This window comes from Eurosta solidaginis, chromosome 2 (genome assembly GCF_040869045.1).
Source record: "Eurosta solidaginis isolate ZX-2024a chromosome 2, ASM4086904v1, whole genome shotgun sequence".
NCBI classification, from domain to species: Eukaryota; Metazoa; Arthropoda; class Insecta; order Diptera; family Tephritidae; genus Eurosta; species Eurosta solidaginis.
In genome coordinates, this window is record NC_090320.1 from 13706956 (window position 1) to 13724810 (window position 17855).

Here is a 17855-nt window from a genome sequence, read left to right on the forward strand (position 1 = left end):
CAACATCCGCATTGCTGCGATTTAAGAGACTACACTCACAGCAAGATCTGCATTGCAGACCTGCTCTGGGTATAATGTCCACAGGAAAGACCGCGAGAGCGGAAATGGAGGCGGTCTCGCGTTTATCATACACCACTCTGTGCAATATTATATATTTGATCCTGGCATCGACCGCAGGGACAATGTCTTAGAACGTCAAGGCCTATCTGTCCGTTCAGGCGATGCAAAGAAGAAATCATCAACATAGAACATAGAAGAAACGACGTTCTGCACAATAAACGGAGACGCCCCCACACGTATGGTAGGAAGCTGTCACAGCTCGGCAGATATCTCAATCGTAAGCGCAGAACTCGTAAACTGCGTCAACTGGCAGCCGATGTTAACATTGGCATCCGACCACCTGCCCATACTTATTTCGCTTGAGCGTACCGCCGACTTCATCGTCACTGAAAAACGCACTTTCATAAACTTCAAAAAAGGAAAGAGGGAAGAATATAAATCCTTTACAGACAACCGCTTTGCTGCCCTCCCTATCCCGACTGATGCCCGCCAAGGGGAGCGTGCCTTCCGTAAGGTCATTGAATCCGCCTCGGCACATTTCATTCCCGCCGGGAGAATTCCCGAAATCCGGCCCCACTTCCCGGCGGAGGCCGCAAACTTAGCGAGAGAACGTGACCTTATAAGACAGCTTGATCCAGGCGACCCCCAAATAAGGGATATAAACCAACGCATCAGATTGCCTGTGGATGCACACAAGCGGGCGAAATGGGAGGAGCACCTTAGAGGTTGTAACCTCTCTACCGGTGTGGGTAAACTTTGGTCCACCGTAAAGTCCCTATCGAATCCGACTAAGCACAAAGACAAAGTTTCCATCGCCTTTGGAGACAAAGTGCTGTCGGACGCGAAAAAATGCGCGAGCGCTTTCTGCCGACAATATATAATGCATCCTACGGTCGACAAAGATAGATGGAGAGCCAATAGACACGCACATAAACACAAATTCAGCGCGTCACCAATCACCATCACCGCTAAAGAGGTTGAGGGCGCCATTGGTCGTGCTAAACCATCCAAAGCAGTGGGCCCACATCGGCATAGCCATGCCGATGCTTAAAAGCCTAGGGAAAGAGGGTTTCAAATATTTAGCGCATGTCTTCAACCTGTCTCTTTCCACCTTTGTCATACCTGAGAAATGGAAAATGGCCAAGGTGGTCCCGCTACTAAAGCCTGGGAAACCAGCTATCATAGGTGAGTCGTATCATCCGATATCTCTCTTATCGCCAGTGGCAAAGACGCTTGAAGCCATTTTGCTCCCTTATTTCCAAGCAAATTTGCAGCTAGCCCCTCATCAGCATGGCTTCAGAAAACTCCATAGCACTACCACCGCGCTAAATGCCATTACCACCCAGATAAATTGCGGTTTAAATCAATACCCCCACCATAGAACAGTACTCGTAGCGCTAGTCCTATCAAAAGCTTTTGATACGGTCAACCATGGCTTGCAGTAACGTTCGTATCGCTAATCTGTTGAATAAATAACTCCAATATTCATTAATGCAAAATGGCCTTTGTTAAATTACTTCACAATAACAATGATACTGCACAACCAATAGCTTGCTTAAATCAAACTGATTACTGATTACTCAGCTTTAACTGTTGTTGTTGTTGTTGTAGCAATGCTCGCCCCACCTAATAGCCGCGACCGATCACAAATTGGCATCAATATCCTCTAACGGGAGTCCAAGGAAACTTGCCGTTTCAACAGGGGTGGACCATAATCCTTAAAAAAATATAAATATAAAGAAACGCTCATGACTATGTACATACAACGCAATTAGCCAGCCGATTACGTGCTACGCGTCACCCATATGGTCGCCAAGCCTAAAAATCACCCACTGGAAGAAACTACAGGCCTGCCAAAATACTGCTATCATAATCGCCACGGGCTGTCTTCTTATGTCCCCAGAACACCATCTGCATAATGAGGTGAGAATACTCCCCATCAGGAAGAGAAATGAGATGCTAACCAAACAGTTCCGGTTGAATACCCAGAAACCTGGGCATCCCAACAGACATCTGATTGATGAACCAGCACCGCCTAGGGGCTTAAGGAGTCATCTCCGTAAACATTTTGAGGAAATACGGCACCTGAGAACCCAGCCGTATGAAGCGAAAAAACACAAGCAGGTCCTTGGTGAACTCCATAAACAGGCGCCGGACCTTTATGCCGGGAATTGCCCGGTGAATCCAGTACTTAACGAAAATTATCCAAAACTCGCGGAAGAGGAAACATACTCCCCAGGGAAACGCGTGTCACTCTTGCTCAACTTCATTTCTGGATACTGTAACAGGTTAAACTCTTACCTATCCAGAATCAACCCCGACATACAAAATGTATGCCCCGCTTGCAATGTGTCCCCACATGACACCAACCATCTCTTCAATTGTAATGTGGAACCAACGCCTCTAACACCCCTTTCCTTATGGTCCACCCCTGAGGAAACGGCAAGTTTCCTTGGACTCCCGTTAGAGGATATTGATGACAATTTGTGATCGGTCGCGGCTATTAGGTGGGGCGAGCATTGCTACAACAACAACAACAACAGTTAAAGCTGAGTAATCAGTAATCAGTTTGATTTAAGCAAGCTATTGGTTGTGCAGTATCAGTGTTATTGTGAAGTAATTTAATAAAGGCCATTTTGCATTATTGAATATTGGAGTTATTTATTCAACAGATTAGCGATACGAACGTTGGTAGAAGGTCTAAATTGATCGGAGTTTCCATAAATTCGTTACAATATTTCAACCTCAGTATGCAATTCCAGAAAATTGTCTGTTATAATATTTGATGTAGCAGCAGCAGCATCCGCAATTGTGGGCATTTGAAGTGTTGCAACAGTAGCTTATTTTTGTTAAATGCATACATAAACATGTACTTTTACCAAAAAACAAGTACTTTCATATATTTTCTGGTGCAACTTTTTGTATTTCTAGTTCTTCAATATTTAATATTGTTGTAAATATTTGTGATTACTTTCTACCCCAAACTCATGTTTATACCACATTTTTGATGTCAAAAGATAAAAAACAAAAAAAAATATTCGACAAAGCTAATGACGGACTGACTGACTAAGCATTCAAACGGCTGACTTGAGCTACAAGCTTTTTTACAATTTGACTTGCTTTTTGGTTGCAGTCTGCAGTTTTGCTATTCAAATGCATTTTAGCATTTATTTTTTCTTTTTTATTTTTTCTCGTTATTACTTTTTACTTTCTTTCTGCTTCCTGGCTTGTGTACGTCCTTCATTTGTTGTGCAACATTTTGGGTAGTTTCTGCTAGATGGTTTTGTTGTAGCTGTTTTTTTTTTATATATAACTACGAGTCATGACAAGCCCATCAACAACAATAACAAAAGCAAGCACTTCAAAATTATCTCATAACAATTTGGCTTTTCGAAACTAAATTTTGTTGTTGTATTACTTAATTTCCGTTTACTGTCGTTACCGGTAAGTACTGTTTTCACAGTTTATGTGCTGTGTTCATAAATATATGTATATGTATGCACATTTATCTATGTTATGTCATGCGTGCATATGTTAAACGTTTGATATGAATACTCAATTCGAAACACTGTAAAGTTACGAAGAAAACCACATTTATTTTTCTGTTGAAGCAGTAGCCCATCACTTTCTACAAACTTATTGGAGGTCTTCACATGCCCGTGTCGCCAAAAGTGGAGGAGGTGTCTTCATCTATCCGCATACTTCCCTGGGTAGATGGCTTGTTTGCTTTATTCATAATCATTGAGCTGTCTTCAGTACACGCCGTTGGCTGCTCGTCATGGACCGTTAGTCTTTCGTTGAACGTCTCTCTTGAATACTCTAGGGGCTATCCCGTGCCTTGTTACCCTTATCCATATCTGCTTTGCCTCCTCCCTCCCCTGTTCTCTATACCTGTGTCTCTTTCGCCCTGCATGTCTTTTTCTCTCCCTGTTCCCATCAAACTCTCTATCTCCCTCTTCTTTACTCTCTCCATTCCCTCTATCCCTATATTCGGGTATCTCTGTTTATTTCTCTGTTTCCCTTTCTCCTCCCCTCCATGCTTGTTTTTTTTGTTTCTCTCTGTGCGCCATAAATTCGATTTTTTCACTTTCTGCGGCTGTCTTGGGAATTTTTACAAAATAGGTTGAGTATATTTGAGAACATAAGTATAATTTTGTTTAAAAGCTTTGAAAGAAGAGTAATTTTCGAAGGAGGTATGCGGCTTTAATATGTTTTGTTGCATAAGTATGTATGTTACGCTGAAATTAAAAGGTAGTGAAAGACAATACATACATACATTGATAGGCACGCATTCACTAGCTGTCCTTTTTTCACCACTTGACCCAATTCAACAATCTGATGCGGGTGGAAAGCTCTGGTTGAACGTTTGTTTCACAGCGAACACGCACACGCAAACGTTTTTTTTTTTTTTGTTTTTGCTTTAGAAAATTATAATTTTTGCTAAATAATTGTTTTTATTCAAACGTACTCAACTATTTTTTTATGCAGAACCCATTCAACTATATGGTTGGCTCATCTGTACAATAACAAAATATGTCTGTTCAAATTGTCAAAATCTGTGTATTGGTGGTTGTGCGAATGGTATGGAATGGAAACATAAAACTTAACAGGTTTTGTATGTGTAAGAAAATGTTGCCAATATGTTGGTTTCATTTTGAGTTTGCCATCTTCTTTTGGCAATCTCATCGACCATGCAATAAAATAAATAAAATCAACTGATGAGATGAGCCCACCATATAATTGATCCATGGCAGAACCTAAATATTTGTTTCAAAGTTTAGTTAAAAATAAGAACGCTTGAAAGAACCTTGTTTGCGATATTTATTAGGTTCATTCCGCTGTAGTTAGAGCTGGTATTGCCTTTATTGTTGATTGGGCCGAAATTCCACCCCCGGAAGCATGCACTCGCTCGAGAACATCACCAACTCTTTGCCTACGTGTCGGCTAGTAGTCCGTTTTTTTCAGGCGTAAGCTGCATAACTTAAACACGTTCTCGGTGCCCAGTTCGCCGTTATTATTCCTGCAGAAAGCCGTCCAGGTCTTGTTACACTACGTGATCTGCTGTATTTTCCGTGAGAACTTTTGGAAATTATTTCATTAGACAGCATCTGAAGCTTCTCGCACTCACGCCGTCTGGTCTCATGTTCCTCCTGATAAGAAGGTGCCTCTCTTCTCTCCCGAGTCGCAAGGTAGCCCTTTATGTGCCGTCCTTTTTTCCGAGGCAGCCCGACATTTCATATCGATTGCTAGACTCACTGGAACTTTATAGTGTCAGCAGCAATGGTACGTTATTAAAAAGAAATGTGCTGCCATTGCTTAGTTAGATCGTCAGGAAGAAGATTGCTTTGACTCAGCAGGTGTGAGAACCGAGTAGAGTAACCATCAACTGTATATTTCGAGAGCAACTTTTCGACGTCAAACCTTCCTTAGGGTACTGGGTTTAAGAGACTTTGAATATTGTCATGTTAAGGTATGTCTGTTGTAAAGGGCAACTTAAATGCCCATACGCGAATGCGCGAATATCGGAGAGCACCAGATTCATATACGGCAAAGAACTGCCCACATCCGTAACAGTACCGTAAACCTTAAGAAGTTTGTGCGATTATAACAACAACAAAAACACTGACACTTAAAAATTGGAAGAGGAAATGACCCAATGATATAAAGCATAACGTTCGTAACGAGAACCAGGTGATGAGCCTACGGAAACAGTGATACAAGGACGATTGAAAATTAACTGGCGAAAAGATGTCTGGAAAGCCAATGAAAGACGGTGAGGGGCGCCGAAGAAAAAGCTTGATGCCGATAAAATAAACTCACTAACAGGCGGTCATTTTTTCGATATTGGTATCTTAAAGTTTTTCTCAAAGAATCAAAGATGCTAAAAATGGAAAATAAAAAGTAGAGAATTCGTGCAACAAAACCAAATAATCTAAATTCGTCACAACGAAAATTCCTTCAAATGAAGAGAATTATGTTTATAAATAAATTTTTATAGCTCATAAATACATATTTACTAAGTAAGTATAAACCCAAACTTGTTGGTCAAAGTTGTTGGTCGAGTACTTTTGTTAAGAGTTAAAAGATGCATAGAAGAAAGCGACAGAGTAGCAGTGGGAAGCTGCATAACGGCACTTGCAAATACTTATTATGTTTAATTAGACGAAGCGCAGTTAAAGCTGAGCTTATTTATTTCATTTTGCTGCATTTTCTTTTCTGAGCGGTTTTCTAGCAATCGACGAAATTTGCTGGGGAGACGTAGCTGGAGAGATTGATTATGGTGCTTATTGGTGTGGTGGGGTTGGTATTTTTTATTTTTTTGTAATAATAAGCATGAACTCATTAAAAATTCCTGAGAAATTTGTGAAGTCCAAGTTGGAAAATAGAAGATGGATAAGTGGAAATTATACTTTATGTAAACAAATATGAAATTAAAGGCGACTAACAAGAATTTGCCTTTTTATAATTTTAAGTGGTTAAATAATAATTCAGAATTTTTTTTTATGTGGAGAGACCAACAGAGATAGCTGGTACATATATTGAGGAGACGTTTTTCTAGATGAGTTTGGAAAAGGCCGTGCGATCTCGGTGAAACTGCTGTATGTTTGGAGCATTGGAAACCGCGTAGTCCTATAACCACAAAAGACTAGTACTTCATACAACTTTTCTGTATTGCCTCCATCCATACACTAAGTACAGAATGGGCAGATTCACTGCTGCGAGATGCAGAAAGCTGTTTGAGCGCAATATGAAGCTACTCAGCTTATCTAATCCAGCTATCAACCTCACCTACACATAGCAAATCTTCCTACATATTTAAATGTTTACACATTTCCAGCAGACGAGGCTCTGGCAATCCCAAGTTCGTAATGAAAGGCGGTAGTGGGATGAGATGAATGACTCAAAAGGTACGACCTGCTCGAATAAAATCGTTCTTTATCGCTTATACAACAACAAAATCGAATGACACAGAGTTGTATAAGTGGACAACAGAAATTCAGAGTATCTTTTTTTACTACGCTGAGGTAGTTCGTTTCGTCTTTCCAATAAAGTTCAACGATGTGTAACAAGTCGACGCACAGGAGAACAGGAGTAAAGGCAATACATCAAAAGGTGAATCCAAGCTCTACTCCGCACTTTTATCACTGAAATCATTTTGTAGAACTTCAAAAAGATGCCTATAAGATGAAGTATTATCTACCTTTCCTTATGCGTGGAAGAACTCCTGCAAATACCAACAACAAATTTAAACTAATGCCTGGGTTATGTTGGCGTAGTTATAATTGGCAGAAAGAGGTTTGAAAGAAGTAAATGCTCAAAGCTAGAGGAAAGTGGGTTTTCGTACAAATAATACGCTGGGATGGAACTAAGCGTTAAAACCAGTAGCACAGGCAATATTTCTCTTTCTTGAGATACCAAGACTTTGTCGCCTATTTGTGCATGAAGCTGAGGGCTTGTTTATGCATTTTTAATTCATATTGCTTGCGGAGATGGATCCATATGTCTCTTGGCGGGGTCTCTTCAATTAGATGTATACTAGAATGTACAGGCTTCTGAGTATTTAGCAGCATCTGTTTGTTCAGCAGTTCGTTTTTCTATTTCATGGGGAGTATTCCCGCCTTACTGTACAGATATTGTTCTGGGGAAGTAATAAAACATCCCACGGCTGTTCTGAGCGCGGTATATTGACAGGCCTGCAGTGTGTGTGTGTGTGTTTTTTTATGTTTGGCTAACATATCGCAGATGTGTAGTCCACAAGCGGCTATGAGCGTTTCTTTGTCTTTATTTGGATTTGTAACGGTTCTGACCTTTTTTTACAATTTCGGCTACAGGCTCGCCAAAATGCAGATTATTATCGAAAGTCACACCCAGTATTTTTGTGTGCCAGACAGTCGGTAGCGTAATGCCTACGACGTAGATGTCCCATACTGTCGGCATTGACAGGTTCACGGTGTTTTCAATGCATATTCGGCGTTTTGGTCTATTTATGTTAACGAAGTTATTAAAATATGTGCATCTTTAATCTATATTGCGTTATGTAGCATTATGTTATGTGCAGTAATGTTATGTCACGTTATGTTAATAATATAATATTAAGTTGTTTTAATTTGATGTATATTGGAACGACTTTCCGTCATCCCTTGTCAAATTTGGTTTTGAGACAAACCGGTTTCGGCGTTGTGCCATCATCAGTGTCGATCTTCGTTCGAATGGAAAATCAACAAAACAAAATAAGTTTTTTAATTTATTTTATGTTCCAGTTTTCATGTAAAGTTATGTTTGCCTATTATGTTGTACATATTATTATCGCATGTCATATTATGCTATTTAAAATATTTGTATGCACAGTTTTTTATTATGTAACGATAATATTGATATTATGTTATGTCATGCTATGTTTTGTTTTGTTATGCTATTCTAAATTATTCAATGCCATTTTGTGTTATGCTGTAATTCTATGCCACTTTAAGAAATGTTATGTTATTTTATGTTATGTTATGACATGATATTTTGTGCTATGTTATTCTGTTATAATAGGTTTTTTACAAGGTCATACAACACATTAGTAAAAAGACACAATGAGATATAACTCTGCAAATAATGCGATTAGTCTAGGATGAATCCCGGATAAGTCGCAAAGGAGTATGCCACCAATACCAGTTTTCATCTCTTTGTATGAGTTGAACTGTTCCCTTTTGTTTGAGCATGTCCTATGCAAAGACTAATTGTACCCATTTATACCCGAAAGGGATCGATAGGACCAATCCTCTTTGTACCCATAAGGGAATATAAGAATACTAATCCCTTTTCGGTTCTATAAGGACTCAATTAGGGGCCGAACGCATTTTTCATGACAGAAACAGAATCGAAGGGTTTTCCAAGCCACGAAATCTATTAGAGCGGGCGGAACAGCTTTTGTAAATGGGATCAATTATGCCCAAACGTAGACAAAAGAGATCATCGGAGATCAATCCCTTTAGGGATCAATCGCCGGATTTTTTGCAGGGAAGCTACATACAAGCTAATATCTTCATTCACTAAAGCTGCACACATCAATCTAGATTATCCCAATACATATTTTGCTGTCTCCTTAGTTCCACTGTTCATTGTTCTCTCTTCATATCTTTTCATAAATATTCCTACTGCTTAAATAAAATTCGCTTAACCTCACAAACTTTTATTATTATAGTACCAGTGACTTCTTGACTGCAAAAAAAAAAACACAATAATATACACATATATATGTATGTATATAGTATTACATACGTACATACATAAGGACATATATACATCCATACATATATATTTAAGTGTATGCAGCGTATTGTATATCCTAATTTTTATAGTCATGCAAGTCAATTAGAGTCGTCAACATGCAACGTTAAATCTAGAAATCAAGTCCCTTCTATTATCTTAGATTCACTATCCCTCTATCCACTCACTTAGTGCAGACACTCAAGTAAAGCCATCATCTTTCTATTTCACCATCTCGAATAGCTCCATTTCCATCTATTTCCATAACCATTATAAACATCATATCGCCAGCTGCTATTAACATCATTCCGTTGTGCCATCAACATCAAATTCGCCAACACCATTGCCAACATCACCATCACCATTATTATCACTACATGTAGACACACATACATATGTATATAAGAATGTAAAGACACTTCCTCCACGTCCAAATCATCGTTTTTTCTTAGCCATTCATTCTCAACAAAATTTGATGTTTGTGGCATCGTAAAAATCTAGGAAATTGACTGAGCAACATGCAACTCCAAGCATTTTGAAAATTGTTGTTGATACGTACCTAGTTACTCTTGTTAACGTTGGCTTTGCGATTATTATGATTGTTGTTGCTTTTGGTTTTATTTTGCTTCCATTTACAATTAGAGATGAGTAATTATGTCATTTTTTGTTATAATAGCATTTATCACAGTGATTTTCTTCTGCCAAGTCGCTGCAAATGCTGGATGCTATAATCACACATAGATTCCGTATCCGATCTCCCAACGAAAACGCCTGCTTAGTTGGGGGCTGCATTTCGTAGAACCATCCAATCGAGGCTGAAATGTGACAGAGATAATAAGATAAAAGCAGAGATAATGAGGAAATCTCACTCTGTGGTGATGGACTCAAACCGGGTTTCGTGTGAAAGTAATGAAGAATTCGAACTTTGCGAATAATATTTCCCAACTTTAAAAGGCGTTTGTTTCATTTAGAAGATTTAACGGCTAGAAAGATAAACTTTGTATCTTTCGAGCTTTTCCAACCCCAATTTCGTGATACAAATCCTGTTATAATTATGAATGCACAAGTACACATATGTATTCAGCAGGCGAGACTTCGACGACGTCCAGTGCCTTTCGAAAGAAGAGTTGATAGACCTAGAAAGCCGGACTTGGTCATATCAAATCATTAGTTGGGCTAGAAGCTGATTCCGGAGCATAGTGCATCTTTATCCGGAAAGGATATTCCAAAAGCAATTAAACCGCAGGTAGCATTTATATCCTCACTACAAAAACAACAATATTAATAATGTCCAGAAACTGGGCCTCAAAAATGTTTGCATCCTATCCGGGCAACTATTAATTTCTAAAATTTAAAATTAAAATCTAAATAAAAATATGCTTATATTGATATACATTAGGGCGGGTCGATTTAAAAATCGCTCATTGCTCTGTGAAAATCGTATTCTAGGGATCAAAATAAGAAACTTTGCCGAAGGAACCATACCTCTAAAACGAATTCTGATGCCCCCCCCCCCGCCCCCCTTTGGACCGAACTTTTGGGTAAGGGCAATTTCAATTCTACCTGCTGTGTCTTGTGGTGGCTTAAAACAAACAACACATGCAATTTTACGATCTGCAATTGTTTCACAGTGATACCTTTATTTTTTAAAACGGTTCAATAAAAAACCCACACAACTATGTTTACGACATGCAAATGCATCACAGTGATGCCTTGGTTTTAAAAGTGGGTTGTAAAAACGCTAATTTCTAATAATTTTTTTTAATTTCTTTTCTATTACTAAGTTAAATTCATTTTTTCATTTACATATGTTCTGACTGAATAAATTTCTAAAGAGAAAAATAAACTCCAAAAAGGAAAAACATAGGCATTTCAAAGTTGGATTTTTCAAAATTTGCCCCTACGACCCAAAGGGGGGGGGGGCATCAGAATTCGTTTTAGAGGTATGGTTCCTTCGGCAAAGTTTCTTATTTTGATCCCTAGAATATGATTTTCACAGAGCAATGGGCGATTTTTTTGCCTCCCCACAAATCGACCCGGCCTAATATACATACTATCTGAACGTGTGCCAGAACAACTCGGAATTTTACCGAACTAGGACTATTAAGCTATTACAATATCCCTGCCAATATTTATTAGTTTCGAGCTTTTCTTTCGAAGCGGCCACCGCAGTTGATTTGGTTCTTATTCTGACTTGCTCCTCATTCCTACGCGTTTCAACTGAGTCCAGCCCTGATAACAGGCAGGAACAATGCTTCATGTGCGTAGGTGATTGCACCTCTAGACCTTAACTGCAACACATATATGGGGAGGAGAAGAACAAGCACGCAGTTTTTAAAGAAGGTACATTGAACTTAGTAAAAAAATCACCGGTGCTATGGTTACCATAGCTCCAGAATAGATGGTTTCCGTGAAAAAATTTACATTCTCTTGCTCGCCACTAGTTCTTTTTTCCAGCATAGTAGACCTTCAAAGACCAACTTTTTGTCTCCCACTCTTTATGTTCCGTGGTTCCGGCATTACTCGCTTATTGTATCTAGTTCAATTTCTTGCAAGTTTCTGCCTTCTCAACTACAACTTCTGTAAGGGGTCGTGCATAGCATAGGTGATCCTCTGAAAACACGTTTTATATAGTTTCGTGTAAAGTTTAAGGTTTTTTCTCTTGGCTTATCTTCTAATGAAGCGTATATGTGGACTAAGTGAGAACAATTTTTTGCCACACGAAGACAACGAAGACAATGCTGACGTCATTAGAGGATTGTAGAATTTTTAGAGATAAGACCTTATTGCGAAGAATATTATTTTTTTATCCTTTTGGTATTAGTTATGGCGAATGTTATCGAATGTCGAACACCTCTTATGCAAATTCAAGATTTACCACTAACGAGAACTAAATGAGAAATGAATATGAGCCAAAAAGGAATGCATGACAAAAAGCTCTTGCTCTGCTAGACTATAACACAGCAGCACATAAGCGAGGAAGAGGTAAGAGTTGAAATTAAAGCGCTGTACAGAGAATAAAAGTGACTTTCATGAGTACATTAACTATCTCTATAAATTTTTCTTCTTTTCTTCCAATTTGCTGATATCTTTGCTGTTTCTGATGTTTATGGTCAGTCATTCAGTCAGCGACTCTAGCTAAAGTTAATGACTCTAGCCACTTCAAATTGGTGTATTATTTTCATGAGTTTGCATCATCGATGGGAGATTGGGCGGTTTGCTTGTGCTTCCTAGTGTTCCTATATTTCGAATATAAATTTGTATTTTATTTTGTTAGTTTTTGTTTACTAATTTTTGTTTTTAGTTTGTGTTGATGTTGATGTTGAAATTGATATAACAAGAATTGCTCAAATTATGTAGCGAATTAAAGTGCCTTCCATGATATTACCGACAGCGCCCAACTGATAACACTTTAGGATAAATATTTGCTTTGGAAGTATGCTAAAATAACGGTAAATGTTTTAAGTGCTAATCGCATTCTTACGCAATGTTTGAAAATGTACTGGACAAATTTTATTTTAATCTCGTCGAACTTTCGAGTCGTCTCAACTTGTTTGTTTGTTTTACACAAGATGTACAGTAATCAGTACAGTGCTAATATGAAGGAGTACCACACCACGTTAGGTTTATCTTCAGATAGCAGGTGGTGAAGCCCAGTAAATAGTGAGGTAGCTATGTGCGTGCGTTCTCCGATGCAATGGAGTATTCATTTCTTATCCACTTTGGTATTTGCTCAATGCAAAAGCGCCACTGCTGACACTTCCCCCATCTCTTATGAAAATACGCTGCCCCACCGCTACTTCGAGTAAGACAGAGTCTTGTCAGTAATTCCCTTTAGATTATTACTACTTCAACCATCCCACTCTTCCGTCCTGCAGCTTTTGGGTTAATGATTCATTTTATTTTATTGATTTTAAAACAGGATGGATAATTGGAACGATTTCACCATCCCTTGTTTGGAAACAAACCAGTTTCGGCGTTGTGCCATCTTCAGTGTAATTTTTCGCTGCTATCTGGTGCCCACTATTCCCGCTGTTTTGAAGTTTTAAGTTTTCTTTCTTGTAATCGCAGCCACCTTGCCTCACGGCCCCTGGGACTGAATCCTCTCACCTTTCCACCTCCTAACAGCAGGCTCGTCGCTTTGTCGATCACTGTCTCTTCTTGCCGCATGACATCTCTTCCTACATATGCAGTATCGCGGCTTGCTCAGACTAAAGCTCTTTTTTGTTAACTGCTTTCGGTCTGCTGCCACTGCTTCACGCGTACATAGCAAGTGCTCACTTGTGTGCTCGATAGGGTCAAGTAGGGCGCTCAATCTCTTCATCGCTACAACACCAACAACAACAACGGCTTTCACGTGCTGCACAATTCTTAATGTTTCCTGGTTTTCTTTCCCGTTCTGTAACGTTTCTTGCACACTATCCTTCTTTTTTCGAGTTTCTCCAAAAATTTGCGTCACTATTCTTCTTCTCTCTTCTTCCTTACTTTAGTTATAAAGTTTTGTTTGGCTCATTTTGGTAATACAACAAATGGTCCAAAAAGGTAAGATCAGCGGTCTAGTAGTAACTGCGCTTCTTGCTGTGGTAAGGCCACCTAAAGCCAACAATCCCAACTTTTACAGCGCTAAAATAATCAGACCAATTCTAAATATTCTCGCGGAATTTTGTTCTCGCGGATTTTTTTATTCCCGCGGAAAAATTCCTCCAATTCTGTTCTCCTAGGGAGAACAATAATTGGGAAATAGGAATTTCGAATTTTCGAAGTCAGCTGTTTTGTCAATTGAAATTTCGTTGCACATTTCTTATTTTGTTTAAAAAATTGAAAATTTTAATTACTGTTGAAATTTGTTGCAAATTAAGAAATAAAATATAAACAATGCACAGTATTTATTGTATTTCATGTGGTATTCACTGAAATGAGTAATAAATTGGTGCCACAGCAACATCAACAGCGGAACATAAGAAGGCGGCCGCATAACACAAATCTGCCGGAGTTGCCTGCTTTCATCCAGCAAAGCAATTTTCTGGCGGCCAAGTTGAGTTGAATTCGTCCTTCGTCATATGCCAAACTCTATTTAAGCCTTCTTAAAAATCCTTGCGCAATTTCTGGATGGCTGCATCAAATATACGAAGAGCTCTTCTGTTGCTTATGATATACTTTTCGACTTAAAATAAAGAATATTGTGGTTGTAGTTGTTGTTGTATTAACAGTGAGAATATTGTGGTAGAATGTACATACATATTTTAGCACAAATTTGTACAAATAAGTGTTCTTTCTTAAAAGAACTAATTTCCTTTAAATATTTTGATGCACTCCCATTAATTTAACTAGTGAAATAAAATTAAAGAAAAAAAAACTTTTTTAGAAATAAGCTTTTATTATTTTGGTTAATAAAATTAACTAAAAAGTAAACAATAAATTGACTCTAAAGAAATATAACACTTTATAAGTTCATTGTAAGCTTTAACGATAATTAGGCTTTTTCGTCTGCGACAAAAGAATTCTATATTGTACATAATTATATATTTTTAACATTAAAACCTTACACCTAAATTATTAAACCTTACAGTTTATATCACAGGACAGCAGATTGTCAATATTTCGTTCAACGGACGCGCGAAATTGCCACATCTGCTCAAATTTTCCAAGATTTTCCATTCTTGATTTAACTTTAGCTGTTATGCCAATATTTTTCAGCCAGCTTTTTTCAAATAGGTAATTTTTCCAAAAGCAAAATAAATTACAGAAAAGATTACAGAGTTAAACAGCCTTAAGAATTCAGCTATGTTGGTTATACACAGAAATACAACAGAGGGTTATGTCTCCGCTTTTCGCAAGCGTTGAGATTCACCACGCGTGACACGCGTGATTCACCACGTCCAAATATCACAATCCACGGATAGGTATCGGCGGGTTTGTATGGGACTTAGGCTGTTATGCCAAAGTAAATACAAATCTTTACCGATAACTGTGTTATCGATTAATTTATCGAATTCTAACAAAGTAATATTGCATTGTCATGGGAGTTATACATGTGTGCAAAATTTCAGCTCAATCGGACACCGGGAAGTGTATCAAATTTAACTTGCAAGATTCCATTACAGACAACAAAAGTGAAACTAAATAAAAGCTTATAAATATAAAAACTCCTATGAAGTGGCAGAGAAATCTCCCTCTCCCTCACATTCATAATACCTACTTTTCTCCCATAACCGGTTTCCGCTTTTTCGAACATTGTTCAGAATAGGAGAAAAAGGAGAAGTGAAAAAACTCACAAGGAATTTTTATTTATAATACGAGGAATGGGAGAAGGGAAAAAACTCGCACGGAATTTTGTTTTAGAATCGGGCTGAATAATTTTTGTTGTTATATCGGCCTACTGATTTGTAAGATCGCGGGTTCGAATCGAGCTCAAGGCCTAACAATAATTTTATTAAAAAATTATTGTTAGGCCTTGAGCTCGATTCGAACCCGCGATCTAATATAATAATAGTTATTCTCTATTTCTCAGTTGTTAAAAGTAGGCAATAAGAGGCGCAATTGATTTCTAACACGATAGAACTGGCCCGTTTTTTTACATCGATACGATAGTGGACTTCGACATAGTCTTGATAGACTGCATTCCTAGCCCATTTGTCTCATTGCTTGCTAAACATTCTCACGAAGGAGGCCAATTTCCCTGTTGAGGATCAGTTCTTGGTGACGTATTTTCTTTCGTTTAATGAAAAGATGGTACAGGACCTGGTACACCTCGATTCCTGCTCCGTTCATCGTATTTCGCATTTCTTGTAGGATACCAATGTCAGGTTTTGCTCTCCCCGGATTATCAACTAGCTCACATAAAACACGACGGATATTGCCATAGCTTTGCCTCTATCCAAAGTGATTGATACGTTTGGCATGGTCGTCATCAAAAAATAAATGTTACTTCCGTGTTCCCTTCGGATTGCGTGTGGTCTCAGACTAGCATCCTACTATTAAGAGCCACCACGCCCTATTAGACTCTTTCAAGGTCGGAGCTTGCGAGTTTAAAGCTCGTCGAGTTTAAACTTCGTCCCGAAATTGTTCATATCTTGACTTTTTTCATTTCAGAAAATTCCAATTTTAGTACAAATTTATGTACAATAAGATTGACTTTAGTCATGTAAAAATATAAGAAAGTCCCCACATTATTTTATTAGTTGACCTTTGCTGGCTCACCGCTCTGTCAAGTTCATTCGTTTAAGCCCTTGCAATAAAAGTTAAATCACATTATCTAATTCAATGTAATCGAAAAACAGTCAAGTGTAAATGCAAAAATAAAATACCCAATGTGCGTTATTGAGAGGCTACGAGCTACAATCTCAACCCTCCCAAAGGAAATCGTTGATCATAAAGTGCGAAATACCGCCTACCCCAACAAAATTATAATGAAGTGGAAAAAAAATCGTATTTGAAAATGAAACCCAATTAAATTCAAATTATAATGTGATTAATGAAAACTTCTTTCAGCGGACACTTGTTAGCGGTAAGAAGCAATGAGTTGAGCAACTGAGTTCGTTATGTTAACCAAAAGCTTGCAAGCGTTCCTAAGGCGCGTAAGCTCTTTTTCCAATTTGGCATGAGCAACGAAAAACGAAAAAGATTAAGTGACTTATGGGGCGAAATATTGCAATTAATGTGATTTAGTGTGAAATTATTAGAGCATCAAAATGAGGTTCCAATATTGTAATACAGTTGCGGTGAACTAAATGGAGAGCTGCAGCCTGAAAAAGGTCACCCCGATATATTTTTTTTACGAGCTAGGACCATGCTGATAACCTGGAAATCCTTGTCTAAGAGAAATTTCCGAATATGCTGAGGGAGATTTTACCGGAGTACTTGGGTGTCACGACAAGATGGTCTGAATCATGCTAATCAGCTGTCAACTCTAGTAAAACGGAACTGATTGTGTGTACAAGAATGTTAAAGGTTTCCAAATTAAGAGAGTGGAAGAACTAAGAAAGCTTTAGCTACCGTGAACTGTTATCGACGTACAATAGACAATTGCTGGATGTTTTCCCCCCGGGGGTACGATGGCTGTATGATAGAGTGGGCAAGCCAATTATTGTCTATAGAATTCAAGTCTTGAGAACATCACTGATGGAGTATTTCGACAGCAGCGCGGCGTCCGACCAAATGACTACAGCGTCTCCCAGACGGAGGTTGCCACTATAAAGGATGTCGTAAATGACATGCTATTCGCCGCTTCAACTTTAAAGGAATTCAGTGTTTACTTGGATAGTCAGCCAACTATTAAATGCTTAGTTCTTCAACCGTGATGTCGAGGGCTGTCGGATATTCCTTGACATCACTTTATTTAACATTTACGTGCGCAATGGGAGTAAATGTGTTGCGCCCTAATATCCGCACGGTGGTATTACCTGTAAAGAGAATGACAATTTTGGATATCTTAATTACTTCACACTCAACTGTTCAGCTTTTGCAAGGACGAGGGAAACAAAAAATTATCCCAGTTCAATGGCTGGCCTACCAGTAACTTTCTTGTTGCCATACAGTGA

At 38.5% G+C, this 17855-nt stretch overlaps 1 protein-coding gene and 1 long non-coding RNA gene across 17 annotated transcripts in view; one reads left to right on the plus strand and one right to left on the minus strand.

The window, feature by feature from the left end:
• LOC137239317 (beta-1,4-glucuronyltransferase 1) overlaps nucleotides 1-17855 on the plus strand; it is a 604255-nt gene that overhangs the window by 526132 nt on the left and 60268 nt on the right. The gene's annotated exons all lie outside the window — the stretch shown is intronic.
• On the minus strand, nucleotides 9262-10320 carry LOC137239321 (uncharacterized). Its single transcript, XR_010949329.1, has 3 exons — nucleotides 10185-10320; nucleotides 9875-10130; nucleotides 9262-9812 (listed from the first exon to the last, which is right to left on the minus strand). It is a non-coding gene; the product is annotated as an uncharacterized lncRNA (long non-coding RNA).